The 16341-nt window shown below is 36.0% G+C and overlaps 3 pseudogenes; 2 read left to right on the top strand and 1 right to left on the bottom strand.

The window, feature by feature from the left end:
• The first annotated feature begins 2930 nt into the window (after positions 1–2930).
• On the top strand, positions 2931–4777 carry LOC125776882 (52 kDa repressor of the inhibitor of the protein kinase-like; annotated as a pseudogene).
• Positions 4778–5524: 747 nt separating this feature from the next.
• LOC109579872 (NADH-ubiquinone oxidoreductase chain 2-like) lies at positions 5525–8550 on the bottom strand (annotated as a pseudogene).
• Positions 8551–13565: 5015 nt separating this feature from the next.
• Positions 13566–15766, top strand: LOC125777053 (52 kDa repressor of the inhibitor of the protein kinase-like; annotated as a pseudogene).
• Positions 15767–16341: the final 575 nt, after the last annotated feature.

Consider the following 16341-nt stretch of genomic DNA (forward strand, 5'->3'; position numbering starts at 1 on the left):
CTCTTTTCGTTGTATTGAAGACAGCACAACGCCGATTTACTTCATCATGTGAATCTCCCAGAAAGTAAATTTGGAGATATTTGTGTTCTTGATCTGGATGCGGCAACCGCGATCCAGCGAGATGAAACATTTGCCCATGAACGTGTATAATTGGAGGAAAGCTCTGTAGTTTCTGTCGAATATTGTTTGGCAAAAATATCTTAAACGTTGGATTGTAGTTTTGTTCATTTACAATTAGCTTTAAGAAATGGCTCGAGTGAGGAGATTCACCGTAAAGCAGCTGGAACAATGGCTGTGGTGGTGGAAGCAATTCTGGCGACGGTTCATTTTTAAATTTGACTGCATTGCAATATTGACAAACTACTGACATCTGACCGATTTGAACAGATGCGCTATATTGAATGTTTGGATCATATCGAAAACCTGCCCGTTCAAAGTTCACAAAAGAAAGATGTTGCCGCTGTTGTCGTCGAATAATCGCATGTTGTGATCTTACTTCATCACTTTGGCGAGCACGAACTTCCTTTCTTCTCGATTGTTGTTGCTGATTGTGAACTTCCCTTCTTCTCAATCGTTCTTGCTGATTGTATGTTTGGTTGACATCTTCTAACTGGTGCGTGCTACTCTCCAGCAGTCTATTTCGTGGTGATACCCTCTCAATAACACTTTCCCTTTGACGTGCTCTGCTATTTCGTGTTCTCCTTGCGGCCTTGGAACTCCGAGAAGTGTTACCATACGTACTGATTCTTGACATCGTAACAAATATCTAATTGGAAATGATCATTCATTTGCATAAAGTTCATATAAGGTTTTACGGACCAATAACTTACCTTTGAAAACTCCAAAAATGAATGAATTAAACTAAGGAAGCAGATCAATTGAATGATAAATTCCAATGTACATAAATCGGTATTCGCCAACACGCTAAATCACTTTCACTAAATAACTCACTTTTTAAAACAAAATATATCAATATATCAGTAAAGCAAGGCGCATTTTTATTGCCCTCTAAGTTTTGCGTGTTCGATTGCAAAGCAAAATTGACGTTTAATTTAATTTGTGTTTGTTTCATAAAACTGCCATTTCCATAAACCAAAAATAGCACGTAACACAACCAAAATTACCATATAACCGCTGCAGCAAGAACAACCAAAATGTCGTGCTAGGTGGATAATGAGATAAATATATGGTGGATTAACAACCAAAATAATTAAAGATTGTAAGGGAGGTACCACGTCCCCTTTTTCGATAACGCCAAGCTTTATGGGTGAGAATGGTGTTGTTTCCTATAGCTCTATACCAATTTTCATGTTCCTACCTTAAACACTTTTGAAGATATTCACCTTGAAAAGTTCAGTTTGTATGGGAGGTGCCACGCCCCCTTTTCCGATTACCCCTTGTTTTATGTGTAAGAAGGCTTTTGATACCATATACGTCTATACCAATTTTCAGGTCCCTACCTTGAACCCTTTCAGATATTTTGCTTAAAAAATTTTGTTTGTATGGGAGGTACCACGCCCCCTTATTCGATAGCCCCCGGTTTTATAGGTGAGAGTGGTGTTGTTATCCTGTAGCTCTGTACCAATTTTCATGTTCCTACCTTAAACACTTTTGAAGATATTCGACTTGAAAAATTCAATTTGTATGGGAGGTACCACGCCCCTTAATACTTTATTCTGATTTTAAGACATAACCTGCGCGTAGTAATAACAAACAAATCCCCCAAAGGAAGTATTTCATTTGGTTCAGCCGTTTTCGAGTTTTAGCGTTACAACTATACACCATTTCATTTATATATATATATAGATTATTATAATTGCAATACCTATAATTTTTTGTAGAAAATACATTATTTTATTTTACATTTTCTACTGAAATATCTCAGAAAAAATATCATTTACGACATCTTGTCAAAAAATATTTGTTGTTTGTAATTATGTATGTATATTATTTGTCGATTGGCGTACGTTTTACGTACACCTACATATGTGTACACCAAAATAAGACATTTCAGGTACTTAAAATTTTAGCCTATGCCAAGCTCCATACAAAAAAGTTCAAAGTCTTTTGAAAAAAAAAAACGAATAAGAACTCAATTATTTTTGCATAAAAAACCTAATATACGATTTAAATCTGTTTAAAGTTGTTTGATTTGTAAATTTTATTGTATTTACCTATATTTAGAAATTATTGGACCTAAAGGTTTAATTTGTTGCAGATTTTATTGATTTGCAAAAGATGATTAGTACAAAATGTCTGAAAACGTTGAGAAAAAAAAGAAACCATCTGGGTCAGAATATAGAAAACGGAAAGCAGAAAAAGAGAAGGAATTTCAGAGAACAAAAAAGTTCATGAATATAGATAAATATATCACAACAAAAAATGAAGACCTGAATATGCCATCTACATCTGGAAATGAAACAATTCAGCGCCGTTGGTTAAGTTACTCCGTTTCTAAGGATCGAGTTTATTGTTTTTGTTGTAGACTATTTGATAGTAGCTCAACGTCGAACTTAGTATCTGAAGAGTATAACAACTGGAAACACTTGTCTGAAGTGTTAAAAATTTTTTTTTTACCTTTTGATGACCTGATACCTGATTGATGCTGAACTTCGATTAAAAATAGGAAAAACAATAGACTGCCAAAAGCAACACTTGATTAGAAAGGAAAATGGAATAATGTTTTGTCTAGATTGATGCATATCACACTTTATTTAGCCGAAAACAATATGGCGTTCAGAGGTACTTCCGACAAACTATATACGCCAAATAACGGAAAGTTATTAGGCTTAGTACAACTACTAGCCAAATTTGATCTAGTCATGCAGGAGCACTTGCGATTAGCTATGAAGGATGATATTTCAGACCACTACTGTGGAAAAGACATTCAAAATTAATTAATAGAGCTGATGGGTGAAAAAGTGAAGAGAAATCATATTACACACAAAGAAATCAAAATATTATTCTATTATAGCTGACTGTACTCCAGACATTAGTCATGTAGAACAACTTTCGCTGACATTACGATTTGTTGATTTATCAGACGATAATGAAAAAATATCAGTAAAAGAGCATTTCTTGGAATTTATACCTGTCAATAAATCAACTTGTGAAAGACTGACTGAAGTTATTATTAATGTTTTAAATAAATACTGACTAGAATTGAACGATTGCAGGGGTCAGGGTTATGACAACGGGGCGAATATGAAAGGTAAAAATGTTGGGGTTCAAAGGAGAATTCTCAGCATAAACCCCTTAGCTGTTTATGTGCCGTGTGGCTGTCATAGCTACAATCTAGTACTATGCGATGCCGCTAAGTCATCCGTAGGATCAGTCACTTTGTTTGGGGTACTTCAGAGGTTGTTCATATTGTTTTCAGCTTCTGTTCATCGATGGAAAATTCTAACCGATCACTTGGGACTATATACTATAAAAAAAGATCAGTGACACACGTTGGGAAGCAAGAATAAGTAGTTTTAAAGCAGTCCGTTATCAAATTAGTACTATCCATGATGCTTTGATTACTTTGGCTCTTGAAACTCAGAAAACTGATGTTCAAGTGTCTCATGAGGCTACTACTCTGGCCGAACAGCTAAAAGATTTCAGCTTCATAGTTTCATTGGTTGTTTGGTATGACATACTTTATCAAATAAATATTGTAACTAAATCTCTACAGTCGACAGATATGGATCTTAGTAAATGTACCGAAATGTTGAAAAAATGCTGCAATTTCTTGGAAGACTACAGAAATACAGGCTTTAAAAGCGCTATTTTAACTGTGAAGGTGTTGGCCGAAGAACTAGAAATTGAACCTGTATTCGAGCTACAAAAGAATTCGACGTGTTAAGCGTCAAGCTAGTGAAATTGCACGCGATGACCCTATAACTTCTCCAGAAAAAAAAAATTTGAGGTTGAAATTTTCAACTGTCTTTTGGATACTACATTAATTTTAGTCAATGAAAGGTTCGAACAGTTAAATGAGTACTCGGAATCTTGGTCTTTTTTGTACAATATTAAACAGATTCCAGAAAAACCCGACTTTGTCAAGCTCTGTAGTGATCTCCAATTAAAATTAACTGTAGACTCTAAATCAGACATAGATGGTTGTATGTTGTGTGATGAACTTATAAGTCTGATATCCTTTTTGCCTGATCAAAATGTGGTTACTCCCATTTTTGTTTTAAATTTCATCAAAGATTGCAACTTACAAGAACTGTATCCAAATGTGTGGATAGCATTGCGAATGTTATTAACTATACCTGTAACGGTTGCTAGTGGGGAGCGGAGCTTTTCAAAGCTGAAGCTGATAAAAACCTATCTTCGATCAACAATTTCTCAATCTAGATTGACAAACTTAGCAACTTTGTCAATTGAAAACGAAATTGCTGAAAACATCGACTTTGACAACCTTATAAAAGAGTTCGCTGATAGAATGGCCAGAAAAGTAAAATTTTGTTAATGTTTTTATAATAAATGGTTATTTTTTATAATAAATAATTATTTCTTTTAATAAACGGTTATTTCATTAAATGTTTTCCCTTTTTTTCGAATGGGTTTGAATTGCAGTTGGAGGGCGCCGTAGAAATCTCGCCCAGGGCGCTGGTAGTGTTAAAACCGGCACTGCATTTAGGGTTCAATACTAGTCCTGTAAATAGTGGGTATCAGTGGACAAACGATCTGTTAATAATATAGTAATAGCTCCTGCTAAAACTGGTAGTGATAGTAAAAGTAGTAGAGCGAGTAGTAGAGTAGTAGTTGAGAGTAATACAACTGCTCAAACGAAAAGAGGTATTCGGTCAAATGAAATTCTTGTTGATCGTACATTAAGTACTGTTGTAATGAACTTAACGGCCCCTAGAAATGAGGAGATACCAGCTAAGTGAAGTGAAAAAATAGCTGGATCAACTGATGCTCCTCCGTGGGCAATAACAGATGATAGGGGTGGATAAACTGTTCAACCTGTACCAGCTCTGTTTTTTACTATATTTCATACTAATAGTAGTGTAAGGGAAGGGGGTAGTAATCAAAATTTTATATTATTTATTCGTGGGAATGTTATGTCGGGTGCTCCCAATATTAAAGGAACAAGTCAATTCCCGAAACCACCAATTATGATGGGCATAACTATAAAGAAAATTATTACGAAAGCATGGGCTGTTACAATTACGTTATAAATTTGATCGTCTCCAATTAATGCCCCAGGATGCCCTAGTTTAGCTCGAACTAGGATTCTAAGGGATGTCCCAACTATTCCTGCTCACGCTCCAAAGATAAAATATAAGGTTCCAATATCTTTATGGTTTGTTGAAAATAGTCATTGTCGCGATTAAATGGCTGAAGTTTGGGCGATAGACTGTAAATCTATTTATAAGAATTTATTCTTTTTAATTTAGTTAATATTAAAATTTGGCTCTATAGTCAATAATGACATTAGAAGTTCTAGAAAATTCTAAAGGAGTAATACATTTACTAATGCTTAAAAGATTTATACTTATATTTATAGCTTTGAAGGCTATTAGTTTAATTAACCTAAAGCCTTACACTGTATGTGTAAGAATATATAAATTATAGAAACTAAAATTAGACTAAATGTAGAGATAAATGATAGAATTAATATTAGCTTAAAAGAAATATTAGTAATGGTATTATCAATAGTTCAATTATTTTCATAATAATTAAATATAAATGCTGCGAAATATAACCGCAAGTAAAAAATAAGGTGATTAGTGTTATAACTATTATAATTGTTATTATCATATATTGACTTTTTAATACTAATAATTGAATAACTAATCATTTAGGTAAGAACCCGATAAATGGGGGCAATCCAATAAAGAATGAATTAAACAATTGATTAATGTGGAATATTTTAAAATTGTTGAATATAAAGGTTAAGCTGAAAGATAAAAATGTACAGGGTGGGCCCAAATAACTGTCGCGTTTTATTTTTTGTAGAAAAAGTTTATTTTTTGATATTTTGAGCAATTAAACAATTTTATTTATTATAAAGACTGTTGGCTTACATTAGGACTGCTTAAGTTCAAATCGTTCACCTTTGATTTTTTTTGCCAGCTTCAAACGTTTCTGAAAACTATTGCATGCACCACTTCATCTGGAATTTCGTGCCAAATTTTGATTAAAAGACGCTTGAATTGATCTAATCTTATGTTTTTCAAATTTTTTAATTTGTCAAGCATGTACCCCCATATACTGAAATCCAACGGATCCGTTGGGATATCCTGCATACTTGTTGCATACACGCGATCATTCTGGGGATTGTGACTTTTTTGCAATATGAATAGTTTTTCATCAGTGAACACAATATTGCACTTGCATGCCGCTGAAGCAATAAACCATTTCTTTCCCGTCGCATTTTCTTCTGACGCTCCGTAAGGCCATGAATACTCTTCCTTTTGTAAGGTTTATGTCCCAAGTCCTCTTTTAAAACATTTCGGATGGTTTTCCGGCTCACCTTCAGCTCTTTGGCTAGATTTCGAGCTGATCTAGCACAATTTCGCCTTATCTTTCACGCACATTCATCACCAGCTCAGGTGTTCTTATACTTCTTTTTCGTCCAGATTTTTTGGATATTTTAACACTTGCAGTTCTCTTAAATCGAGCCACAGTGCGTTAAACAAATCGCCGGTTTACATCAATGTCTTTCAGCAATTTAACAATTTCGCCTGTCGCTTTGCCTTGCAAATGTAATTTTTGCACTAAGTCTCTTTTTGATTCCATCACTCACAAATTTTAAGAACTACTGATCAGGTCAAAAAAGTACTCAATTAATTTCACAATAAAATAAGGAACACAAAAATATAACGGTGACAAAATTCTGTACACTTACGCAAACACAACGTTGCTTCGAAAAAGTGCGACAGTTATTTGGGCCCACGCTGTATAAAAAGAAAAATAGATACATCATATCGACTCATTTGCTTGTATAGCTGCTAGCATCCACCCCAAGTGGTTGATTGATGAAAAGGCTATTAATTTTCGCAGAGAGGATTGATTAAGCCCGCCTAATGATCCCGTAATAGTTGAAGCAATAATTGCTATAAAAATAAAGGTGTTTTGTTTGCTGTGTAAGAAATTAACATCAGAGGAGCAATTTTTTGTCATGTTATTAAAGTAAGAGCATTTATTCAAGAAAGCCCTTCTATAACATTGGGGAATTAAAAATTAAATGGTGCTGCTCCTCTTTTTAATAGTAATGATGAAACAATTATTAAATTACTATAAGAAGAATATTAAATTACTATAAGAAGAATATTTAAATACATCATTATAATAGCAAACAGTAGTATTGCTGAGGCTATAGCTTGAGTTAAAAAGTACTTTAATAAGGCTTCTGTAGATGTTAAGTTGTTACTATTTATTAGGGGGATAAACGATAAATCAGGCACCTAGTCAAGAATTTTATGAGACGGTAATTAAAGTTCCTGTTATTAAGATAAAAAAATATAATTTTTGCTGAATTATTAAAAATTAAAAAGAAAAGGATTAGAACCTTTATAAATGGGGTATGAACCCAGTAGCTTAATTAGCTTATCTTTTTATTGAAATTAACATTAATATTTAATTTAAGGAAGTGTTTTTTTATAATTAACATGTTTTTATGTATAAAAATAATAGACATATTTTGGTGTATGATGCACACAAGTTTTTGATACTTTCAGAAATAGTTTAATTCTATTAAATATAATGAATGCAATACTGATTGCATTATTTACCCTATCAAGGTAACCCTTTATCAGGCAATTCATTGAATGAAATTAACTTCTTATTTCATTTGAAATAAGCTGTTTTCATCTAGTTTTTTTTTTTTTAATACATAGATTAAAGTTGGGATGTTATCCAGGTCGCCTCCAAGTTGGTGCATCCTGGGTAACGCTAAATGATCTGCGGCCTTCACGGCCTAACAACCTGGACGACTTTGGCTTTGGACTGGTTTTTGAGAAAATTTTTATTGGATTTGGTAGAACCCTGGGCTGGTGGTGGCGGCATTCTGACACCTGAGTACGATGAGGTGACACTCATCAGAAATGGCTGACAGGCTACTGTCGCAACTGCCTCCGTCCCGTTAAAACCCTGGCAGGCCTCAGAGTACGTTCCCCCCCGTGGGACGCTACGGTGACAGCATGTCGGTCAGGTTTCTGAGCAACATGCTAGTACACTTGAGTGGGCCAAGAAAGTGCTGAGTGAGGACGATAGGGCAGGACCGGAAACCAGCAGGACAGAACCGGCGATCAAGCGGCAGAGGTCGCACGAGGGAGAAATCTCCCTTGTTAAGAAACCGCGAACAGGAAAGGCGCCAACCTTTAGCGAAATCGCTAAAGGCGCTGGGGCCATAGTACTGGGGGTGCTCGACCGTAGTAGAGAGGACGGAGCCATCTCCCATGAAAAATGGAAGAGGGTAACGGCGGCTATCTCATCGGTGTTCCTAAGGGTGGTCAAGGAAAACCCGGGGCCAACCCCGAAATGTGTGAGTGCCGGTTGGCACCAGGGGCTGCACAAGCTCACAAGCTGTGCTGACGAGAGATTGGCCATCTTATACAGGAAGGCAGTCTCTGAGGTGGGGGAGGTCTGGAAGGGAGCCAGACTGGAGGCCGTGGCCAAAGGGGATCTTCCTCTTCGTCCTAGGGCTCGCGTTTGGCTGCCGGCCGAACCTTCCAATCCGAGCGAGATTGAGGAAATCCTCAGATATTGTAATCCCTCACTTCCGACGCAGGACTGGAGAGTTTTAAGGCTGGAGAGGACTGATGAACCGTATCGGCAAGCGCTGATAATGCTAAACACGGAATCCATCGGTCCTCTCAGCAAACAAAGGGAGCCATAAGCTATGGTTTTGAGATGGTAGTGCTGAAAGTACTTCCATCTGATGCCAGGGCTGATGGCCCCCAAGCTGCGGTGGATGCGACAAGGGCTACTGACCGTCAAACGACCGTGGAAATTGATGCGTCAGAGGGCGCCGACGGTCAAATGGCCGTGGAAGTGGTCGATCCGAATCTCTCGAATGTGGCGAGTGTTGGAGGCGGTTCGTCGATTGGCGACTCCGTATCCGCACGTTGTGCTGGTGGTTGTTGTTGTGTTTCCTTGTGCCTTTGTTTTCTGTTTGTGAGTTATTTTTCACAGTACTTCACTGCACTGAGTATGCTTTTATTGAATATGTTATGTGCTTCTATTTTCACAGTACAATTTTTTTACCCCACTTATTCACACTTAAGCATTTTTTTGTTATGTTTTTGGTCACTTCAGCCACTCCATTATCATTTTTTACTTTACATACACATATACATTGATTTTTTTTTGCATGTTTGTTTACTGTTTTATATGTTATGATATGTACATGCATTTTTTTATATATTTAATTTTTTCGTTTTTGCCAACTTTTATCACCATCGGTTTTTTCACAGTTTTCACAGTTCTCTTTTTTATTCTAAATTTTTGCCACTACCGGTGCTTTTTTTGGTTTTTATAACGCTTTTGTCACTACCGGTTTTTCCAGTTTTGTCACCAACGGGTTTTTTTTTGGTTTTTGTCACCATCGTTTTGTTCTTTTGCTAACTTTTTCATTCCCGTTTTTTTCTAATTAGTTTAGTTTTAATTAGTTTATTTTTAATTTTGTAACCGTGATTAATTTGTTACCGTGTGACCGTGATTATTTTATTGACGCGTGACCGTAATTATTTTGTCACCACTAGTGCCGTCCGGTACGGCTCGAAGGACCACATAAATTCTGCTAAAATAATAATTTCCCGGCACTCACCTTAAATGCGATTGAGTTCGATCACGATGGAAAAAAATGTTAAAGATCGAGAGAGAAAGAGGCTCGGCGACGTCCATCAGTCCAGGGCAATGTGTTGGCTGACATTTGGAGCAAGTTAGTCATTGATAATTTTCCAGTCGTTGCTGAATGTGTTGCACCAAGTGTACCTGGAATGGATACAGAACAGGCTATGATGTTGAAAAATAATGCTACTTGGTAAGATAATCATGTACGTGAGTCACAATATTTTTTACAAATAGTTAAGTGTGAAACTATTACATGTTGCGGTGTAAGACGTTGTAGTCATTGGAAATTATTAAAATAAGGATTTTTACCACCACCTGTGTTAATTAAACAGACATCAGAAGGTTATGGAGTCACAGGGAATGACGACAACGACGCTAAGTTTGCTCCATTATTCTTCTTCTTAATTGGCGTAGACACCGCTTACGCGATTATAGTCGAGTTAACAACCGCGCGCCAGTCGTTTCTTTTCTTCGGATCTATTTCAACATCAGGAATTTCGGCGGAAATGATGTCATCAATTTGGTCAGGTGTAATTTTCTTCACCATCCAAAGAAGAATGTGTGCGTGGGGCAAACCGCGATTCTGCCACTCCAATGAGTACATTCAGCATCGAACCGTGCCATATACACGTTGTTTCGTAATAAAGTCCATCAAACATCTGAGTTTTTGTTTAAACACGCGTGCTGTAACATCGTGGCGATCGCTTGGTGATTGACCGGGATGCAATAGATTCGTAATGTCTGGCCATTTTGGATTGCAAGTTAATGTAACAAACAAATCCGGCCGTCCATAATTGCGCACGTAAGTCATCGCATCCTGGGAGTACTCATGCATGTGTCTAGGACTGCCAATGTATGTCGATGGCAAAATATAGAGTCGACCAATATTTGTAATAACCGCATCACCATTCATTGCATCTCTTAGTGAATATACTCTTCAGATCGCAACTTCGACTGATTGTATTTCATGTAATTAAGTCATTCAGTCTCAACTTTAACATACATGTCAACTGCATACTGTTGAAATAACCGTCCATATCTCAGTAAATGGTTGCCATAGTTTTGGCGAATCATCATTCGATATGCGTAAAACTTCATTGAACTGACTTTTTTATTTGTCACCTAAAAGCTTAAATTACCTATATGAAGTAGCAAACAGAAATTTTTTTTTACTAACCATTCACCGGACTTATCATCTTATATCTTAAGTGATATCTGTCTTCTCTACGGCAGAACATGAGCGGATATTGCATTGCGTCGTAAGACCGATGTGTCTCACTTATCCGTTTTAGTGCGTTTTGATTTCTACGTTTGATAACAATATCACGCGACTGCAAATTTTCTCCAACAACAACAACTGATATTTCGCTAACTGTAGGTGCATTATATTGTCTTTCATGTGACCCTGTTGGCCTTTTGTCCGCTTGTATGATTATAATATGATCATCTGTTGGCATACGTTCCAACGAAATCGTAAACAGTTTAATGAGGCCATTGTGTTCGTGTAACATTTGCTGCAATTGTTCGATTATTTCTCTTTTCGTTGTATTGAAGACAGCACAACGCCGATTTACTTCATCATGTGAATCTCCCAGAAAGTAAATTTGGAGATATTTGTGTTCTTGATCTGGATGCGGCAACCGCGATCCAGCGAGATGAAACATTTGCCCATGAACGTGTATAATTGGAGGAAAGCTCTGTAGTTTCTGTCGAATATTGTTTGGCAAAAATATCTTAAACGTTGGATTGTAGTTTTGTTCATTTACAATTAGCTTTAAGAAATGGCTCGAGTGAGGAGATTCACCGTAAAGCAGCTGGAACAATGGCTGTGGTGGTGGAAGCAATTCTGGCGACGGTTCATTTTTAAATTTGACTGCATTGCAATATTGACAAACTACTGACATCTGACAGATTTGAACAGATGCGCTATATTGAATGATTGGATCATATCGAAAACCTGCCCGTTCAAAGTTCACAAAAGAAAGATGTTGCCGCTGTTGTCGTCGAATAATCGCATGTTGTGATCTTACTTCATCACTTTGGCGAGCACGAACTTCCTTTCTTCTCGATCGTTGTTGCTGATTGTGAACTTCCCTTCTTCTCAATCGTTCTTGCTGATTGTATGTTTGGTTGACATCTTCTAACTGGTGCGTGCTACTCTCCAGCAGTCTATTTCGTGGTGATACCCTCTCAATAACACTTTCCCTTTGACGTGCTCTGCTATTTCGTGTTCTCCTTACCCATACGTACTGATTCTTGACATCGTAACAAATATCTAATTGGAAATGATCATTCATTTGCATAAAGTTCATATAAGGTTTTACGGACCAATAACTTACCTTTGAAAACTCCAAAAATGAATGAATTAAACTAAGGAAGCAGATCAATTGAATGATAAATTCCAATGTACATAAATCGGTATTCGCCAACACGCTAAATCACTTTCACTAAATAACTCACTTTTTAAAACAAAATATATCAATATATCAGTAAAGCAAGGCGCATTTTTATTGCCCTCTAAGTTTTGCGTGTTCGATTGCAAAGCAAAATTGACGTTTAATTTAATTTGTGTTTGTTTCATAAAACTGCCATTTCCATAAACCAAAAATAGCACGTAACACAACCAAAATTACCATATAACCGCTGCAGCAAGAACAACCAAAATGTCGTGCTAGGTGGATAATGAGATAAATATATGGTGGATTAACAACCAAAATAATTAAAGATTGTAAGGGAGGTACCACGTCCCCTTTTTCGATAACGCCAAGCTTTATGGGTGAGAATGGTGTTGTTTCCTATAGCTCTATACCAATTTTCATGTTCCTACCTTAAACACTTTTGAAGATATTCACCTTGAAAAGTTCAGTTTGTATGGGAGGTGCCACGCCCCCTTTTCCGATTACCCCTTGTTTTATGTGTAAGAAGGCTTTTGATACCATATACGTCTATACCAATTTTCAGGTCCCTACCTTGAACCCTTTCAGATATTTTGCTTAAAAAATTTTGTTTGTATGGGATGTACCACGCCCCCTTATTCGATAGCCCCCGGTTTTATAGGTGAGAGTGGAGTTGTTATCCTGTAGCTCTGTACCAATTTTCATGTTCCTACCTTAAACACTTTTGAAGATATTCGACTTGAAAAATTCAATTTGTATGGGAGGTACCACGCCCCTTAATACTTTATTCTGATTTTAAGACATAACCTGCGCGTAGTAATAACAAACAAATCCCCCAAAGGAAGTATTTCATTTGGTTCAGCCGTTTTCGAGTTTTAGCGTTACAACTATACACCATTTCATTTATATATATATATAGATTATTATAATTGCAATACCTATAATTTTTTGTAGAAAATACATTATTTTATTTTACATTTTCTACTGAAATATCTCAGAAAAAATATCATTTACGACATCTTGTCAAAAAATATTTGTTGTTTGTAATTATGTCTGTATATTATTTGTCGATTGGCGTACGTTTTACGTACACCTACATATGTGTACACCAAAATAAGACATTTCAGGTACTTAAAATTTTAGCCTATGCCAAGCTCCATACAAAAAAGTTCAAAGTCTTTTGAAAAAAAAAAACGAATAAGAACTCAATTATTTTTGCATAAAAACCTAATATACGATTTAAATCTGTTTAAAGTTGTTTGATTTGTAAATTTTATTGTATTTACCTATATTTAGAAATTATTGGACCTAAAGGTTTAATTTGTTGCAGATTTTATTGATTTGCAAAAGATGATTAGTACAAAATGTCTGAAAACGTTGAGAAAAAAAAGAAACCATCTGGGTCAGAATATAGAAAACGGAAAGCAGAAAAAGAGAAGGAATTTCAGAGAACAAAAAAGTTCATGAATATAGATAAATATATCACAACAAAAAATGAAGACCTGAATATGCCATCTACATCTGGAAATGAAACAATTCAGCGCCGTTGGTTAAGTTACTCCGTTTCTAAGGATCGAGTTTATTGTTTTTGTTGTAGACTATTTGATAGTAGCTCAACGTCGAACTTAGTATCTGAAGAGTATAACAACTGGAAACACTTGTCTGAAGTGTTAAAAATTTTTTTTTTACCTTTTGATGACCTGATACCTGATTGATGCTGAACTTCGATTAAAAATAGGAAAAACAATAGACTGCCAAAAGCAACACTTGATTAGAAAGGAAAATGGAATAATGTTTTGTCTAGATTGATGCATATCACACTTTATTTAGCCGAAAACAATATGGCGTTCAGAGGTACTTCCGACAAACTATATACGCCAAATAACGGAAAGTTATTAGGCTTAGTACAACTACTAGCCAAATTTGATCTAGTCATGCAGGAGCACTTGCGATTAGCTATGAAGGGTGATATTTCAGACCACTACTGTGGAAAAGACATTCAAAATTAATTAATAGAGCTGATGGGTGAAAAAGTGAAGAGAAATCATATTACACACAAAGAAATCAAAATATTATTCTATTATAGCTGACTGTACTCCAGACATTAGTCATGTAGAACAACTTTCGCTGACATTACGATTTGTTGATTTATCAGACGATAATGAAAAAATATCAGTAAAAGAGCATTTCTTGGAATTTATACCTGTCAATAAATCAACTTGTGAAAGACTGACTGAAGTTATTATTAATGTTTTAAATAAATACTGACTAGAATTGAACGATTGCAGGGGTCAGGGTTATGACAACGGGGCGAATATGAAAGGTAAAAATGTTGGGGTTCAAAGGAGAATTCTCAGCATAAACCCCTTAGCTGTTTATGTGCCGTGTGGCTGTCATAGCTACAATCTAGTACTATGCGATGCCGCTAAGTCATCCGTAGGATCAGTCACTTTGTTTGGGGTACTTCAGAGGTTGTTCATATTGTTTTCAGCTTCTGTTCATCGATGGAAAATTCTAACCGATCACTTGGGACTATATACTATAAAAAAAGATCAGTGACACACGTTGGGAAGCAAGAATAAGTAGTTTTAAAGCAGTCCGTTATCAAATTAGTACTATCCATGATGCTTTGATTACTTTGGCTCTTGAAACTCAGAAAACTGATGTTCAAGTGTCTCATGAGGCTACTACTCTGGCCGAACAGCTAAAAGATTTCAGCTTCATAGTTTCATTGGTTGTTTGGTATGACATACTTTATCAAATAAATATTGTAACTAAATCTCTACAGTCGACAGATATGGATCTTAGTAAATGTACCGAAATGTTGAAAAAATGCTGCAATTTCTTGGAAGACTACAGAAATACAGGCTTTAAAAGCGCTATTTTAACTGTGAAGGTGTTGGCCGAAGAACTAGAAATTGAACCTGTATTCGAGCTACAAAAGAATTCGACGTGTTAAGCGTCAAGCTAGTGAAATTGCACGCGATGACCCTATAACTTCTCCAGAAAAAAAAAATTTGAGGTTGAAATTTTCAACTGTCTTTTGGATACTACATTAATTTTAGTCAATGAAAGGTTCGAACAGTTAAATGAGTACTCGGAATCTTGGTCTTTTTTGTACAATATTAAACAGATTCCAGAAAAACCCGACTTTGTCAAGCTCTGTAGTGATCTCCAATTAAAATTAACTGTAGACTCTAAATCAGACATAGATGGTTGTATGTTGTGTGATGAACTTATAAGTCTGATATCCTTTTTGCCTGATCAAAATGTGGTTACTCCCATTTTTGTTTTAAATTTCATCAAAGATTGCAACTTACAAGAACTGTATCCAAATGTGTGGATAGCATTGCGAATGTTATTAACTATACCTGTAACGGTTGCTAGTGGGGAGCGGAGCTTTTCAAAGCTGAAGCTGATAAAAACCTATCTTCGATCAACAATTTCTCAATCTAGATTGACAAACTTAGCAACTTTGTCAATTGAAAACGAAATTGCTGAAAACATCGACTTTGACAACCTTATAAAAGAGTTCGCTGATAGAATGGCCAGAAAAGTAAAATTTTGTTAATGTTTTTATAATAAATGGATATTTTTATAATAAATAATTATTTCTTTTAATAAACGGTTATTTCATTAAATGTTTTCCCTTTTTTTCGAATGGGTTTGAATTGCAGTTGGAGGGCGCCGTAGAAATCTCGCCCAGGGCGCTGGTAGTGTTAAAACCGGCACTGCATTTAGGGTTCAATACTAGTCCTGTAAATAGTGGGTATCAGTGGACAAACGATCTGTTAATAATATAGTAATAGCTCCTGCTAAAACTGGTAGTGATAGTAAAAGTAGTAGAGCGAGTAGTAGAGTAGTAGTTGAGAGTAATACAACTGCTCAAACGAAAAGAGGTATTCGGTCAAATGAAATTCTTGTTGATCGTATATTAAGTACTGTTGTAATGAACTTAACGGCCCCTAGAAATGAGGAGATACCAGCTAAGTGAAGTGAAAAAATAGCTGGATCAACTGATGCTCCTCCGTGGGCAATAACAGATGATAGGGGTGGATAAACTGTTCAACCTGTACCAGCTCTGTTTTTTACTATATTTCATACTAATAGTAGTGTAAGGGAAGGGGGTAGTAATCAAAATTTTATATTA

Source organism: Bactrocera dorsalis, chromosome 1 (assembly GCF_023373825.1).
Source record: "Bactrocera dorsalis isolate Fly_Bdor chromosome 1, ASM2337382v1, whole genome shotgun sequence".
Lineage (NCBI taxonomy): Eukaryota > Metazoa > Arthropoda > Insecta > Diptera > Tephritidae > Bactrocera > Bactrocera dorsalis.